Raw genomic sequence first — 15417 nt, 5'->3', positions numbered from 1 at the left:
GCTACTCCAGTGTGGCCCACAGCTTCTTGCGCAGTGTAGGAAAAAGCTGTTCTACATAGGGCAGCTCACATCTGTGGTGTCAAATGCAAAAATCTACGTCTTTACACCCCCAGCCTGCAAAATATATCACTCCAGCTGGAACCCCCCAAATTCTTGTTTGAAATCTAGCTGGGCTGGCCTGCTGTGGCATTTCTATAATATTTTAATGGATACCTGGTGGGCTCTGTGGGAACGAGACCTGGGCTGCTTTGCCCACCTCAGCTTTAAGTACTTGTGACATCCGGTGGCGAGAGTTCAATGGTTGAGTTTTCTAGAGAGCACAGCTATTCATCAGGATTATTAGGATTCTCTGGGGATAGCTTCCGTATACTGATTGTCTTTGACACATCAGTTTGCTTAGATTAAAAGAAAATTGCTACTGTCTGGTTGAATTTTAAACACTTCAGAGAGAGAGAAAAGAACTCTAGAACTGTTTGGGCATATAACGCACCCTTCCAAATGTATCGGGAGGTGGAAAGAAAACCGATTGAACAGTAATACCTGATAACCACTCGGTGTAAATTTGTGGGTGTACAGAGTTGTGCAAATATTTCAGCGCTGTTTATTTGTAAGAATGTATTTCAATAATCTGTTCCATATTCTGCGGCAGCTTTATTGATTTTGATATCTAATCTCTTATCACCCCAATAGTTTGATGTGGACAGAAATGTCTTAAATAAGCCTTGGATAAAAGATGTTATGCATTAGATCAGCTACTTCATATTGAAACAAACTAAAAGTAGCCCTGTTTTTGTTTTGAGCCAGCCTTGCCCCCCTAAAAAAGGCCTTGGGAGAAATGTGGAGTATGGTCCTTCAAATGTTTTTGTCTACCACTCCTTACTCCTGCTTTCTGCCGATGCATTTCTAGCCCCTGAGATGCAGTTCAGACCCAGTGTAAGGTTTCTTATTCCTCTAATAAGAGCCAGTGTCTGGTGCAGTGCCAGGGAGTGCCTGGGAAACCAGGGTTCAAATCCCCACTCAGCTATGAAGCTCCTTGGGTGACCTTGGGCCAGTCGCTTCCCCACAGCCTAACCCTACCTGCCAGGCATTAAATGAGGAAGGGGAGAACCATGTACGCCACTTTTTGTGTAAAACAAAACAATTAGGAATTCAAGGCAGAATGACACAGGTATGAATGGTTGGTCCAGAAGTACTAAGCTTCTTAAGACTGGGGTGCAGGTTAAAACACTTTCCCAGCCCTGAGTCCTCACAGACCACAACCCTCACCATCCTCAGCCAGCATGGCCAGTGGTCAGGGATGATGGGAGTTGTAGTCTAAGCTTCAGGAAGCCTGGGGCTTAAAGAAAGCAAGGGCTGTATGAAACTGCAGCATGAAAGTGTCCATAGCCAACAAGACAATCTCAGCAATTACTCTCAGGACCATCCATCAATGCAGAATAGGCAGCCCCTATTGACTCGATGTCCTCTCTATCATACAGAGCAACACTATTCTCGCCACATCCTTCCTACCATTTCTATAGTTTGTACCAATGGAAGTGTATGTTGTTATGTGCATTTCCCTATTCTATGATCAACATAATTTTATGCTTGAAGTGGGCTCTGTATGTGTCAAGCATGATGACATCCCACTTTTCCATTATTATGCGTTCCTCTGAATAGGAAAAAGAACTTAATATGCAATTTCCCATTTCCGCAGCAGCCTGTGTTGTCCACCATATCTAGCTTCACTCGAGATGTATCTTCATTCTACCATATGTATAAATATTTACAGTGAGCCTTTGTGGTAGAACAGTGCGGGGAGGGGGCTGTTAATTTGGTGATCTAATTGAGGTTCGAATTTACACATTAGAAACTCAGGGAGCAAAGTAGGCGTGGGAACCCAAGGCACTCCAGTTTTTGCTAAAAGCCCAGCAGCCTCCTTCAAAATGACACATGGTCTGGGATGAGTTGCAGGTTCTCCACCTTGGAGGATAAATAGGAATAGAGATCACAGACTCAAGATGGTAATTGAAATAAATCTGTTGCCTAATTGCTGTTCAATGCTTTATTCAAAACCTATCTATAAGAAGACTATCTTCTTACTGAAATAAAGATATTCTGACCTTTGAAGCAAAACAGCAACAGAAAGCAATTTAAGATAGCATATAGTACTTAGAAAATGATGCGGATTAAGAATGGCATAAGGCTAGCATTATAATTGCATTGGCAAAGCAATCAAGGTGGTTGGAATGACAATCTTCAGCTTACTATTTTCTTCTCTAATTGAAGATTTGGCCCCCTATCGCTGTGCAGTCCACCACCAAACACCTTTTACTTCAGGCTCATTACTTAACTAGGCAAAACCATGTAAGTTGTAGACCGTGGGTGCCCATAATCTAACTAGAGAAGAGTGTAACTGGGATCCTTGCTTACCTGGCATTTATTCAACTTTGAAACATTCCTATTTTGACAGTGTTATGATTCCATATTTGCAAAACAATCTTGCATTCTTTTTGTGCACGTTAGCATCTTATCATGCTGATATTATGTTTTTCAAGATGCCATTATGACTGCCACTGAGAGTCAGCAAAAAGTTCCTGCACAAAACAGCACAGAGCTGTATTTTTCTATCCTTGTCATCAACATTGGTCCATCATGGTGACTTGCTGAAGTTGATGGTTCCTAAGACTTAACAGGGATGGCCATGATTTGAAGGAAGGATCTATTTTGACTTCTTTAGTGTACTTCAAATTCAAAGCCCTAAGCTCAAAAACTTGGCAGTCAACAAATGTTGCTTGTTTTAATTTATTAAGTTTAAGTGGATAATGGGACTAGTATTATTAAAATCTTCTTGCACAGGTTCTTGTGGTACAATAAAAACAATTTGCACTGATAACCAAAAGTCACAGGTTATCATTATCAAAAGCAGCTGGAAATAATATTGGTGTATTAACTGCAACTGCCTTATAATGTGGAAATATATGACTTTATAATCAGTTGTCATATTTTGTCCCAATACTGTGATTTGAATTGGTATAACATTACATTAATTATAGCTCTTCAACTCTGCATGGTCATAAATAGTATAAAAGAGAGACTAGATTTAGTTCAGATTTATTAGCCAGGGATCCTTCTGTCACTAGACAACAAAAGGCAATAAGCTACAAAAGAGTAATAGATTTCTGAAATCTCTTACTATTACCACTATTACTGTTAATAATGATTATTAAAAATATTCTCTGAGTGGCTTACAAGAAAGGCAATGCTAAAACACAATATAGAATAATTTAAATTAATAGTAAAAAAGTATTGAGAATAAACTCATTATTAGTTTACATTCATTTGCACAACCCTTTTTCAGAAGAAAAACCAGCTTTTAAAATGTGTTTAATCCTTTTTAAACGTTCTACCTTTGAAGTACAACAATATAAACAACAACAAAACTTTAATTCCTACCCTGATCCAAAATACAGAATCATAGCATCTGTTACATTCATTCTGGGTGGTATCACGCAGTCTCTCTGATGGCAGAAGGAATCTATCGCTAGAATGAGAGGGGAATTTTTCAGTGATTCATCCTCACCCTCTCCACACACATTCCAAATCTTCTCTTGAGGGCCCTCAACAATCCAAAAACATATTTAGGGATATGTGTGGAGCTGCTTGGAGGAGAAGGAATTACCAAAAAGTGCTCTCCACCCGGCTCATTCCACTGACAAGATTCTTTCCATTGGATACCACCCTGTGAGCAAAACACAGGAATGGAACTTCACAAAACAAACACACATGCAACTATGCACACACTGTTTTTTAATTATTCCCTCTCAACTAAACAACACAGTTATTTTGAAACCTGTCAGATATGCTCATGCCTTTCAGTACAATTCAAATGCTGATACATTACGCCCAGATATAGTTGGTTTTAAGGTGTTTGAAAGAAGTATTAGCCATTGAATTAAGTTTTGAAGTAGTCTCCCCTTCCCACAGGTGGCGCTGTGGGTTAAACCACAGAGCCTAGGACTTGCCTATCGGAAGGTCGGCGGTTCGAATCCCCGCAACGGGGTGAGCTCCCATTGCTCGGTCTCTGCTCCTGCCAACCTAGCAATTCGAAAGCACGTCAAAGTGCAAGTAGATAAATAGGTACTGCTCCGGCGGGAAGGTAAACGGCATTTCCGTGCGCTGCTCTGGTTCACCAGAAGCGGCTTAGTCATTCTGCTCACATGACCAGCTGTACGCTGGCTCCCTCAGCCAATAAAGCGAGATGAGCGCCGCAACCCCAGAGTCGGTCACGACTGGACCTAATGCTCAGGGGTCCCTTTACCTTTACCTTTATCCCTTCCCACAGAAATGTCAGACTCTCTTGTTAAATTTAGCATTTAAAATGTAAAATACCTTTCTGGCAGAATCTATTTTCCACAGGTTTGCTAGTGTCGCCAATACTCAGGAGTATGTATCGAATAACAGTCATTCAACTGATATGCTGAACAGTTTTTGGCTTAGTGAGTCTCTCTGACTTTGAGGTGTGGAGGAGACATTGCACACTTAGCTAGGTAGCTGGAAAATGTAAAATGCTCCTTTTTTCTTCAGAGCCATCAAAAGACTGACAAGGTCAGGAAGACTTTTGTTCATTCATGGGAAAACGTACATTATAGGCAGCAGCAAATCACTTGAGAAAAGAACTCCAGCGCCTGCAGTTGGGACCTTGCAAAATCATTCAGTAGGTTGGCCAGGTGGAAATATATGCCAAACATCTGCCTCTGTTAGCTTCAGGAGAAAATGAATTCACCCCTAGGTATTCCAGCTACTTGCAGCAAATGTTCACATCTGGGTTTGAAGGACACATCAGCTAAATTTGCCAAGTGAGGAAGCTCTGATGAAGTGGTAACAAAGCCATGTTTGGAAATGTCAGCTTTCCTATCAATGACATCTAGGTGTACGACTCTGGTTTGGAAAGCGAGAAGAGTTCTCGTTCATCTTCTAGAGAAGGTCCGAATGTGGTGACTGCACTGTTTCTTTCTTGCCAAGGTTTTTGTTGGATTTTAGATTCTGAGCAGCTTAATGTTGATTTTCATGGAGACACATCACCCGAGTATCTTCCTTTGACATGCCCAAGACTCTGACCAGGTACAGTGGTAAAGGTAAAGGTAAAGGGACCCCTGACCATTAGGTCCAGTCGTTACTGACTCTGGGGTTGCGGCGCTCATCTCACTTTATTGGCCGAGGGAGCCGGCGTACAGCTTCCAGGTCATGTGGCCAGCAGGACTAAGCTGCTTCTGGCGAACCAGAGCAGCGCATGGAAACGCCATTTACCTTCCCTCTGGAGTGGTACCTATTAATCTACTTGCACTTTGACGTGTTGTCGAACTGCTAGGTTGGCAGGAGCTGGGACCGAGCAACAGAAGCTCACCCTGTCGCGGGGATTTGAACCGCCAACCTTCTGATCGGCAAGTCCTAGGCTCTGTGGTTTAACCCACAGTGCCACCTGCATCCCAGGTACAATGGTACCTTGGGTTAAGAACTTACGGTAATTTGTTCTGGAGGTCCGTTCTTAACCTGAAACTGTTCTTAACATGAAGCACCACTTTAGCTAATGGGGCCTCCCATGGTGGCGGTGTGATTTCTGTTCTCATCCTGAGGTAAAGTTCTTAACCTGAAGTACTATTTCTGGGTTAGTGGAGTCTGTAACCTGAAGTGTCTGTAACCTGAGGTACCACTGTATTGCCTTAGTAATCCACAGTAGTAGCCCTATTCACAGAAATCTAAAACTAAGCACCATGGAGATACTAGTGAACCTGCCCAGCTATTGTACAAACTTATATTGCAGTACTTTGTAGAGGTTGCTTTCTCATTGTGCATTACTTTGTGCAGTTTTTTTTTTAAAAGTCATTTGTAAATTTAATAAACATAACCCATCCTCCCTATTATGCTGGAACTCAAAGTATTCATGTGACTGGTGTAGTTTTGCCCCAGTTCAGATACTTGTGATCTCTAAGCGATTTATCTAGCTCTGACTTGTGGCCTCGTTGCCCAGTCATTTCTAGTTTGTATCAGTAAATTGGGGATGGGGAACCTGTGGGAGTCTAGATCTTGTTGGGCTCCCATCAGCCCCAACCATCATCAGGGATGATGGGAGTTGTAGTCCAACAATTTATGGAGGGCCACAAGCTCCTCATTGCTGCAATAGACACGAGTAACAAACAGGCTTTCAAGTGGAAGTGTAGGCCCATTTCCCTCAGTTAAGATCTTGGTTAGCCCGACTTCCTTTCATCTTGAGTTGTGAAGCAAAGTTTCACCAAGGTTGCAGTTCTCTTAACCTTCAGCAGAGCGATGGAACAGGCCAGCTGTTTCTGTTTGTTAATCTTTACTCACTCTGCAAAGCAACTGAATCCATAGCAAATGACAATAATAAAGAAACGATGCCTGACAGCTTTGTCTCTCTTCAGTGCCAGAGAGGGGAAAACAGCAATAATCAGGCTTTTCGCATGACAACCTAGAGAGGTCAGCCTTGTTGACAGCCTTTCTGCATAGCGCAGCATAATTGCAGAAGGAACTGCTTTCATGTTGCTTCATTACTATCATTTTCCATGCAATTTTTGTGCCCTTTAGCAGCTCTAGTTTTATCACACCTGTTAGTGTGAAGTTCGGCATTGGGATCTGTGTCTGAGCCTTTTAAAAGACACCTGCCAAAAGTGGCATTTCAGCACATACAACTGACAGCTGCAGTAGGCGGGCATCTGCTAAAATCCTTACAGTTAGTGCTTACTATAACATAGGGTTTTTTCAATGGGCAGGCTTCTGAAGGTTTATTATAGGATGCATATGCTTTGGGGTGGAAGCTAAACAGCTTGTGATGACTACTTATAGGAAAGATAGGTAGCATGAGGCTTTCTAGGTTTGGTTGGACTGTGACCTCCATCAGCATGGCCAATGGTCAGAGATGGTGGGAGAAGGATCTATCTTGTCAAATTAAAGTTTACTTCCCTCACGTCTAGTGTCCACTCAGAGTGGCTTACAACCATTTTAATTCACAATACAATGAAAAAATAAAATAGGAAGACCACAACAATAGCATTACATAAAATTTATTTGTAACCCAACACGATCTAGAGGACCAGAGGCTCTCCATAAATACAGGGGAACTGATTCATAAGGCCGTCAGTGCTTGTGGGGCTTCTTTCAAGCAACGTAAAGAGACCTAAAGGTAAAGATAAAGGGACCCCTGACCGTTAGGTCCAGTCGGGACGTGGGTGGCGGTGTGGGTTAAACCACAGAGCCTAGGACTTGCCAATCAGAAGGTCGGCGGTTTGAATCCCCGTGACGGAGTGAGCTCCCGTTGCTTGGTCCCTGCTCCTGCCAACCTAGCAGTTTGAAAGCACATCAAAGTGCAAGTAGATAAACAGGTACCGCTCCGGCGGGAAGGTAAACGGCGTTTCCGTGCGCTGCTCTGGTTTGCCAGAAGCGGCTTAGTCATGCTGGCCACATGACCTGGAAGCTGTATGCCGGTTCCCTTGGCCAATAAAGCAAGATGAGCGCCGCAACCCCAGAGTCGGCCACGACTGGACCTAATGAATAAATGCCTTTCAAAAGAATAGCCATCTTGTTGGTCAGGATTATCAGCATAGAACCGGAACCTTCTATAGCAGTATGGTAAGCCATTACAGTTCCAAAAAGTCGCAAAGGTTGTCATGCCTGTAGTGAATGTTATAAAACTGGGGGGGGGGGGAAAGAAACATTCACACAATGTTTAAAAAGCCTGTGATGAATTGATTTAGAATCTGGTCACCTTATCATATTCACATCCCTGAATCACCCCCACAACACTTCTCCCTGTTTTTTCTAGAGTTCCTTTTGGGATGGCTGATACATTTTCCTGTGTTTTTTTTTTTTTTAGTGTATTCCTTAAAGTATTTCTATGGATCCAGGCCCATATGTGAAATTACACACAGTGATTTTGTTGCATGTGTTGAGCACATAGTATTGGAAAGTCCTTGCTGGGAAATCTGAAGATTGTCTGAAGAGCCTCAGGCACAAACAATTTTGTGGCTGTTTTCACCTTGTACAAGAAGTAAAATACTATAATATATTTACTGTCTTAGTAAGTACTGTCTGAAATGCAGAAGGCTTGGTTACTGTAATAAAAAGAAATTGTTTTCCATGGTGGTGGGGAGGCTAATAACATAATCAAACAAGGGACTGCTGTCAGGGTGAAAAGTGAGGACAAAAAAGTGGAAGGTATATTTATTTTCTAGGAGCTGAGTAGAATATCATTTGTTATTAATGCAGGGAATACTGCAGAGTTGGGAGAGCTGTGGAGATAACAATTTGCATATAAGATGTAATTTATTTACTTTCTTTCATATCTCACAGCTAGCTTTTTCCTCAAATACTCATATATAAAATAAAATATGTATGTGTGCACAAGAGTCAGGAGTGTTATTCTGAAAACATCAAACATTTTTGAAATGTTTTAGGAATAGGCTCAAGTTTGTGAATGCTTTCGTCACCCGTTTACAACCCAGTATGGCATATCCGAAAGGAATTGATGAAGCATGTTCTGCTGTTCATTGGATTGCTAAAGATAACCCAAAACACTATTGACAAAGGGAAGGGATAGCTCAGCTCTTAGAGCATGAGACTCTTAATTTCAGGGTTGTGGGTTCGAATCCCATGTTGGGCAAAATATTCCTGCATTATACAGGATTGGACTAGCTGACCCTTCTGGTCGTTCCAATTCTATGATTCTCTGCCTTTTTTCTTTTAAAAAAATTCTGATATTTAAGTTTGTTTGTTATTACACACCCTTTCCTCCAAGGAGCTCACAGTTCTCCTGCTCCCTGAGGTAGATTAGGGAAAGAGACAGTGGCCTAAGGTCATGCAGTGAGCTTCATGGCTGAGGACAGATTTGAGCTTCGGTCTCCCACATTCTAGCCCAGCACACAAAAAACTACACCACACTCCCAGAGGCGGAGCAAGCTGGCGGGGGGAGCATCCTGGGGGGGCTGATGTCACCCCCCCAGGGATGACACCCGGGGTGGACCGCACCTACAATGCCCCCCTTCCTCCACCAGTGCACACTCTTCTTCAGGGTTAAAAATAAGTTTATGGGCTTGCATCCAGTCTTCCCAGGGGCACTACTTCTGAGCATTTTGTTGGAGGAAGGTGGGAGGCGAGTTCTAGCCTGCTGCCCAGTGTGCACTGAAAAGCTGCCCAGAAAGGCTGGGGGAGCCTTCGGGGCAAAATGGGAGGTGACACTAGGAACTGTAGGGTTGTGAGGGAATGATCAAACCTGGTTTCTCCCTTTCATCCAGTTAGAGCAGAGCTTTCCAAACTCTGTGTTGCGACACTCTTTTAAGGGGTTAGTTTAACCTCCAGTTTGCTAGTAAAACTGAAATACTGTGTCGCAAAATGATGCATGTCTCAAAAGTATGTCACCAACATGAAAAGTCTGGAAAGCTCTGAGTCAGAGCCTCCTCCATTCATGGAAAGAAATTTATTGATCCAGTCCATCATTTCCTCATTTCTTTAGTGTTAATTCTTTGATTACAAATTCTAAGGCTGCAATTCTGTGATTCTTTTTTCTCTTTCTTGTGAAATGCAGACTGAGGAGTGGCAATTGAGAAAAAGGAGGAAAGCTCCTTGCTTTTCTGTTTCTTACTACAATTGCATCCTGCCTCCCCTGCCCCCATATTAGCTTGCCTTTCTATTTGGGGGAAATGTGTTCCCTGACACCCCTTCCATATTCACAGGCCTCTATTTGTGTTGCACAGCAAAGGGAATGTTCTCTCTCATCTAGGCAAGCATGGCACATCCATGAACGCCTGCGCCTTGTTTACCTCCTTTATAGAAAATTAAACTGCTCATCTCTGTCATGTATAATGATCTTCCTGATGGGTTGCTATTTGCATATAGAGTGAAGCCTTCTGCGATTTCAGTTCTCTGCCCTTTCTGCCATAGAATGTGCTGCCAATGAAAAATAAAGAGGCATCTCTTAACACTGAATGTTTGTTTCTTGTGGATAGATTTTTTTTTTCCTGAGGGGGAGAGGTAAAGAGGTCAGAAGGTGTCTGCATATATAGTTAAAGATGGGGATTGATTCTGGAATCTGTTTCCAGGCTGCCATTCATTAACTGAGCCGCTCTGTTGCTAATAATGGACTATCAGTATTCCATGTATGCTTCCTCTGTGCTTAATGTTGGTATAAATTGTATTTATAATTTATCTGTTTGAAAGTGAGCCATAATCCATTCACAAGGGATCCTTCTGTTTCAGGTAAGCCTTCTCCATGTGTTTTGGGTAGCAGTTTGAGGCTGCCATCCTAGTCACACTTACCTGGAAGTAAGTCTCATTGAACGGGGCTTGGACAGTGAGTGGGCCTCCTAAGCAGCACACCTGTTTCTGAGGTTTCCAAAGTACTTGTCTGAATTTCTAAATCTTCACTGTAACTGATGGGATCCTGGAATGTCCCATTTTTGGGTCCTGAGCTCTTGTGGGAGTCAGCTAGCCCATGCCATTTGTTTTTTTGGTCTTGCACTCTGGTGTGAGTCAGCTGGTTCCCATGAGAGCTCAGGAACAAAATAAAAATTAGCGTCCCAATTTGGATCACCCAGATGTTGGAGGGTATGAAATTTGTGTCTTAGCTGGTATTCCTGCATAGGGACGCAGGTGGCGCTGTGGGTTAAGCCACAGAGCCTAGGACTTGCTGATCAGAAGGTCGGCGGTTCGAATCCCCGCGACGGGGTGAGCTCCCATTGTTCGGTCCCAGCTCCTGCCAACCTAGCAGTTCGAAAGCACACAGTGCAAGAAGATAAATAGGTATTGCTCTGGCGGGGAAGGTAAATGGCATTTTTGTGCACTGCTCTGGTTTGCCAGAAGCGGCTTAGTCATTCTGGCCACATGACCTGAAAGCTGTACGCTGGCTCCCTCGGCTAGTAAAGCGAGATGAGCGCCACAACCCCAGAGTCGGCCACAACTGGACCTAATGGTCAGGGGTCCATTTACCTTTTACCTAGTATTCCTGCATTTCAGGGGGTTGAACTATATGACTCTTGGGGTCCCTTCCAACCCTACAATTCTATGATTCTAAGCAGTTCATCCTGAATGCCTGTTCCTTCCCAGTTACCTTTCCTTTTTGTTGCAGGAAAATGGAAACAAGCATTGGCCATATTCCCTAAAATCCCTTCACACCCCTGAGATCTGGATATGTCTTATTTTACTTCAGAGTTTATAGAGTGTGAACAACCCTGTGCTTATATTCTACTATCTTGCATAGAGTGATACGAATTGGAAGCTAATGATGCAGTAAACAAACAGCAAGTGTTTGCTTTAGAAAGATGTGCATTACTATGACTTCTAGTAATAACATGGGCAGTTTTTATCATGGTCTTTATTGTTCAGGATCAAGACCTGTGCAGAAAAGCCCTTAGTTTAATAGCACCCTCTCTGGGTTGTGTATGAAGTAGATTTTGGTGATGTGTGACCTTTCAAAATATGAGAATGTGTATTCTTATACATTCAGTGTGGAATTTCAGAAATATCATTGACAACTTCATTTTGTCAGCAAGTAGTGGTAGGTTTTCATGGTGACCACTACCTTTATCTAAGAGGACAGGTGCAGTGATTTACTGCTACTTATTTTTAAACTAGACCATAATTATAGGAGAGAAAAGCAATAAGTATTCTGTGAGGGGTTTTTTGGCAGTCTACTGCCTGCTGCTTATTCGCCCCCACCCCTTCAGACCCACATCCAATGCGACGCCTACATGAAATCAGTCAACAACAAGAATTTATATAATTACATTGACTTCTTGTAACTGCAATGGCTAACAACTTCATTTGGTATATTTCCTGCCTGAGATGAGGATATAAGTATCCATGCTTTCAAGCTGCCATTTTTATATGTATTCTGAAACCGTATTGTGCCTCACTGGTCTAATCTTAGGGTCTTTAGGAGACTCCAAACATTAGGTCCCTATTATATATATAGGATGATGAACTTAGAGTTCCAAAAGTTCAGCGTAGGTGTGGAAAAGACACACTGTATTTCACATGTGTCTTTTTATTTCTGTAATTATGAGGCAAAGATAAGCAGGGATATGACCCCATATTGGATTTGAGGAAAAGGCTGAATATATAGGCTCCACTTTCCTCATGTTTGCAGAAATCCTGAGATATTGATGATCAGAGCACAGGTGCCATGAAATGTACTGTCTGTTAAGAGCCATTCACAGGACCTACCTACATTGATTCCATGTACATAGGAAACTGCCTTACACCAAGCCAGAACATTGGTTCATCTAGTTCAGTATTGTCTACACTGATTGGCAGCAGCTCTCCAGGACCAAAGACTGGGACATCTTCATTCCTACCTGGAGATGCCAGGGAAAGAACAGGGTGGGTGAGCTATGTGGTGATTTTACGAAAGGGGTGTGCAATAACCAGCAGCTCTAACCCATAATCCACTTCCCTTGCTTGCACTGAAGTGTCTGCTATCAAGAGAACTGCTCTAAATCTCATTACCTGACCAGGCAAAATTGGAGGACTATTTTTTTCAGCTCCAGGGCGGATTGTGTAATTTTTTTGTCTTAACCCTAACTTATACTACCCTTCTGAGAAAACCCCCATCCCACCCTCCCACTATGTATAAGGGTCTGGTGACTTCTGTTTCAGTGTATCTGAAGAAGTGTGCATGCACACGAAAGCTTATACTCAGAACAAACTTAGTTGGTCTCTAAGTTGCTACTGGACAATTTTTAAATTTTTTTATTTATTTCGACTGTGTCAGACCAACACGGCTACGTTCCTGAATCTTATATGAAGTAGGTTAAACTAAACGGTAACATACATGGGCTATGCATGGGGGAGAAAATTGATTCAGTTCACATTCACAGACAAAACTGCCTAATTCACTTTCCAAGAACTGGAACACAGCCATCCTTTGAACTGTGCACTTCTCTGAACTGCAATGCTATTCTCCAGCCAAGTAATGTGCAAAAAATGCATATACTAGGATAAAGCAGGCATAAAAATGCATGTATTTAGTGAAAATAACATTAAAAAATGCATCATACGTGGGGGAAATTGTTTTACAAAAATGTGTTTTAGGACAAATTTGCACGCTCTAATCTAGAACTGTCTTCCAGTGCAGTTCAGTGGAGTCAGTTCAGCTCCCATATTCGGGGCACTTGGAAACCGAGTCCACATGAGTCTTCTACGCCTCAAATCTGTTGTCAAGTCTGTTGTCACTGTCCTATCTCTGCACACAGTCTCATATTGGGCATATTGCCTCTGTTTGTGAACTACCACAAGCAATTTATTTCCTTTCCTTTTGCATTCTTGACAACATATATTTTGTTCTTGCTGGCGAGAGGAGAATTGGTTTTTTTTTTTTGTATTTAATTAAACTCCATGAATTTGCCACGCATCCTAATGACTAGTTAAATCGTTAGCTTTAAAAGAAGGGGGCATTCAGTAAAAATGAAGTGCACCTGGAAAGCCTTTTTCACAAATAACACCCTAGGTATTTAAATGAGAGGGGTGGGGGAATCCATTGCAAAGCTTCATAGGAAGACAAACTTAAATCCTAAGTTTGGTGATCATAATTGTTGTTTGTAATTTGGTTGTCTTGATGACGCATATTCCCACTTATCTCTATTAGGGCTGTGATTAAATGTCAGAGGAGTATTCACGTCAGTTCCTGGCTTTGAAATCTACCTGTCAGTTTGCAGAAAGCACAAGTAATTAACTTCCAGAGCCACCTCTACCCTTGTGGTGGTGGGGGAAATAGGTGTTTAGAATTTATGCCATGCCACAGCGCCTGACTAGAGCCCATCCGTTGTATGCATTTACAACGAGGCTTGAAGAAGCAAGTTTCATTTTCCTGACAAGGGTTTGGAGCTTGCATCTCGAATGCTTACAATTTCAGTTATTTTTATAGGCAAACTCAGCAGGCCTATTCACAGTTCTTGGGGGTGTGGGGGTTAGAGCGATATAGGGTGCTTTCTGATGAATCGGAATTAATTTATTTGGAACAGGCTTATTTATGCAGCTGTTATTTTATGAGGCTGTGGCTTTGTTGAACCCGACTGTGACTGTTTGAATATGTATTACCCTGTCTAAAGTAAAACTTCTTATGTCATGGTCATAAGTTGTGGTTCAAAATGGTTCAGAGTGTTGTCCTTGTATAACTCATCAGAAAGGAGGATGAGGGACAAAACTAGAATTATTTGGTTTCGCCTGCCATTGGTGCTGGCTTCTTGACATCCCTGCCTTTTGCTCTACTGGTTCCAATGGGCACCAGTCAAAACTACTGGCATCTCTAGACTGCAGCTCAATATTATATCCTGCAAGCATTTGGAAGAACATGACTATTCCAGCACAATTTTATGCTTCCCTTGTAAACTATTATGTTTACTTGGAAGTAAGTTTTGTATCTGTGTTTGTATATATATCACCCTTCCTCCCAAAGGAGCACAGGGTGGCGAACACATTGTTATTTGTTTTTGCTGGATTCAACAATGTGTGCTAGGAGGAGCTAGTACAACACGACTTTCACTCGTGTGTGTGTGTGTGTGTGTGTGTGTGTGTGTGTGTAGAATCCCAGAACAGTGTGGGTGGAGGAGAGTGGAGATGGTTTTGTTGGGCAAGCTGAAATGTTTGTGTTGATGAAACAATTGAAAGAACATGAAGTTGAGTTCCTCCCAACATCATTAAAAACATACTAAAAACAGTTTTCAAACTATCATGTTCTCTCAGCCAATGATTTCAGGGCTGCCAGGAAAAGGATCTTTCGGTCGTCGAATGCCTCAGTAAACAGGAATGGCAACAATGACCCAGACAATAATGAAGGAGACAGATGCACTTCACTAGGGAGGGCATTCCACAAATAGGAAACCACCACTGAGAAAGTCCTGCCAACCAGGCAGCTGCAAGTAAGGAAGCATAAATTTTAAGAAATAAGCTCCACTGTGTTCAATGGGGCTTATTTTCAGGTAGGTAAGCATGGGGCTGCAGTTCTACAAAGGTAAATATTAGGCCAACATCGCTTTAAATACACATCCCCCAAAAGTTGAAAAATGCCAGCTTCAAATCCATTTCCACAGCTTGCTTTTAAAACCTGCCCCTTCCTCAGTAACTGTCATGCATCTCTTCTTGGTTTATTTTTTTAAACCCTATCGGCTCCCTTCCTGAAACTGATTTGTTAATCATGTTTTGGTGACTGACTTTTAGGCATATTTCCCAAGAACGTTAAGGCAGGCTTAATAAACACTAATATGTCTGCATACAAAACCAAATGATTATTATTCATGGGTGGGATTACACAGAATTAAACTTTCCCAAACTGCATCGAACACATTCAGCTAGACATGAAAGTAAGCTGAATTTCCATTTGGTTTGCTTCTAGCTGAGCCTTCAAATTATGAAGTGAAGCAAAGCCAAAAG

The sequence above is a fragment of the Podarcis raffonei genome, chromosome 3 (assembly GCF_027172205.1).
Source record: "Podarcis raffonei isolate rPodRaf1 chromosome 3, rPodRaf1.pri, whole genome shotgun sequence".
Classification (NCBI taxonomy): domain Eukaryota; kingdom Metazoa; phylum Chordata; class Lepidosauria; order Squamata; family Lacertidae; genus Podarcis; species Podarcis raffonei.
This window is presented reverse-complemented; position numbering follows the sequence as displayed.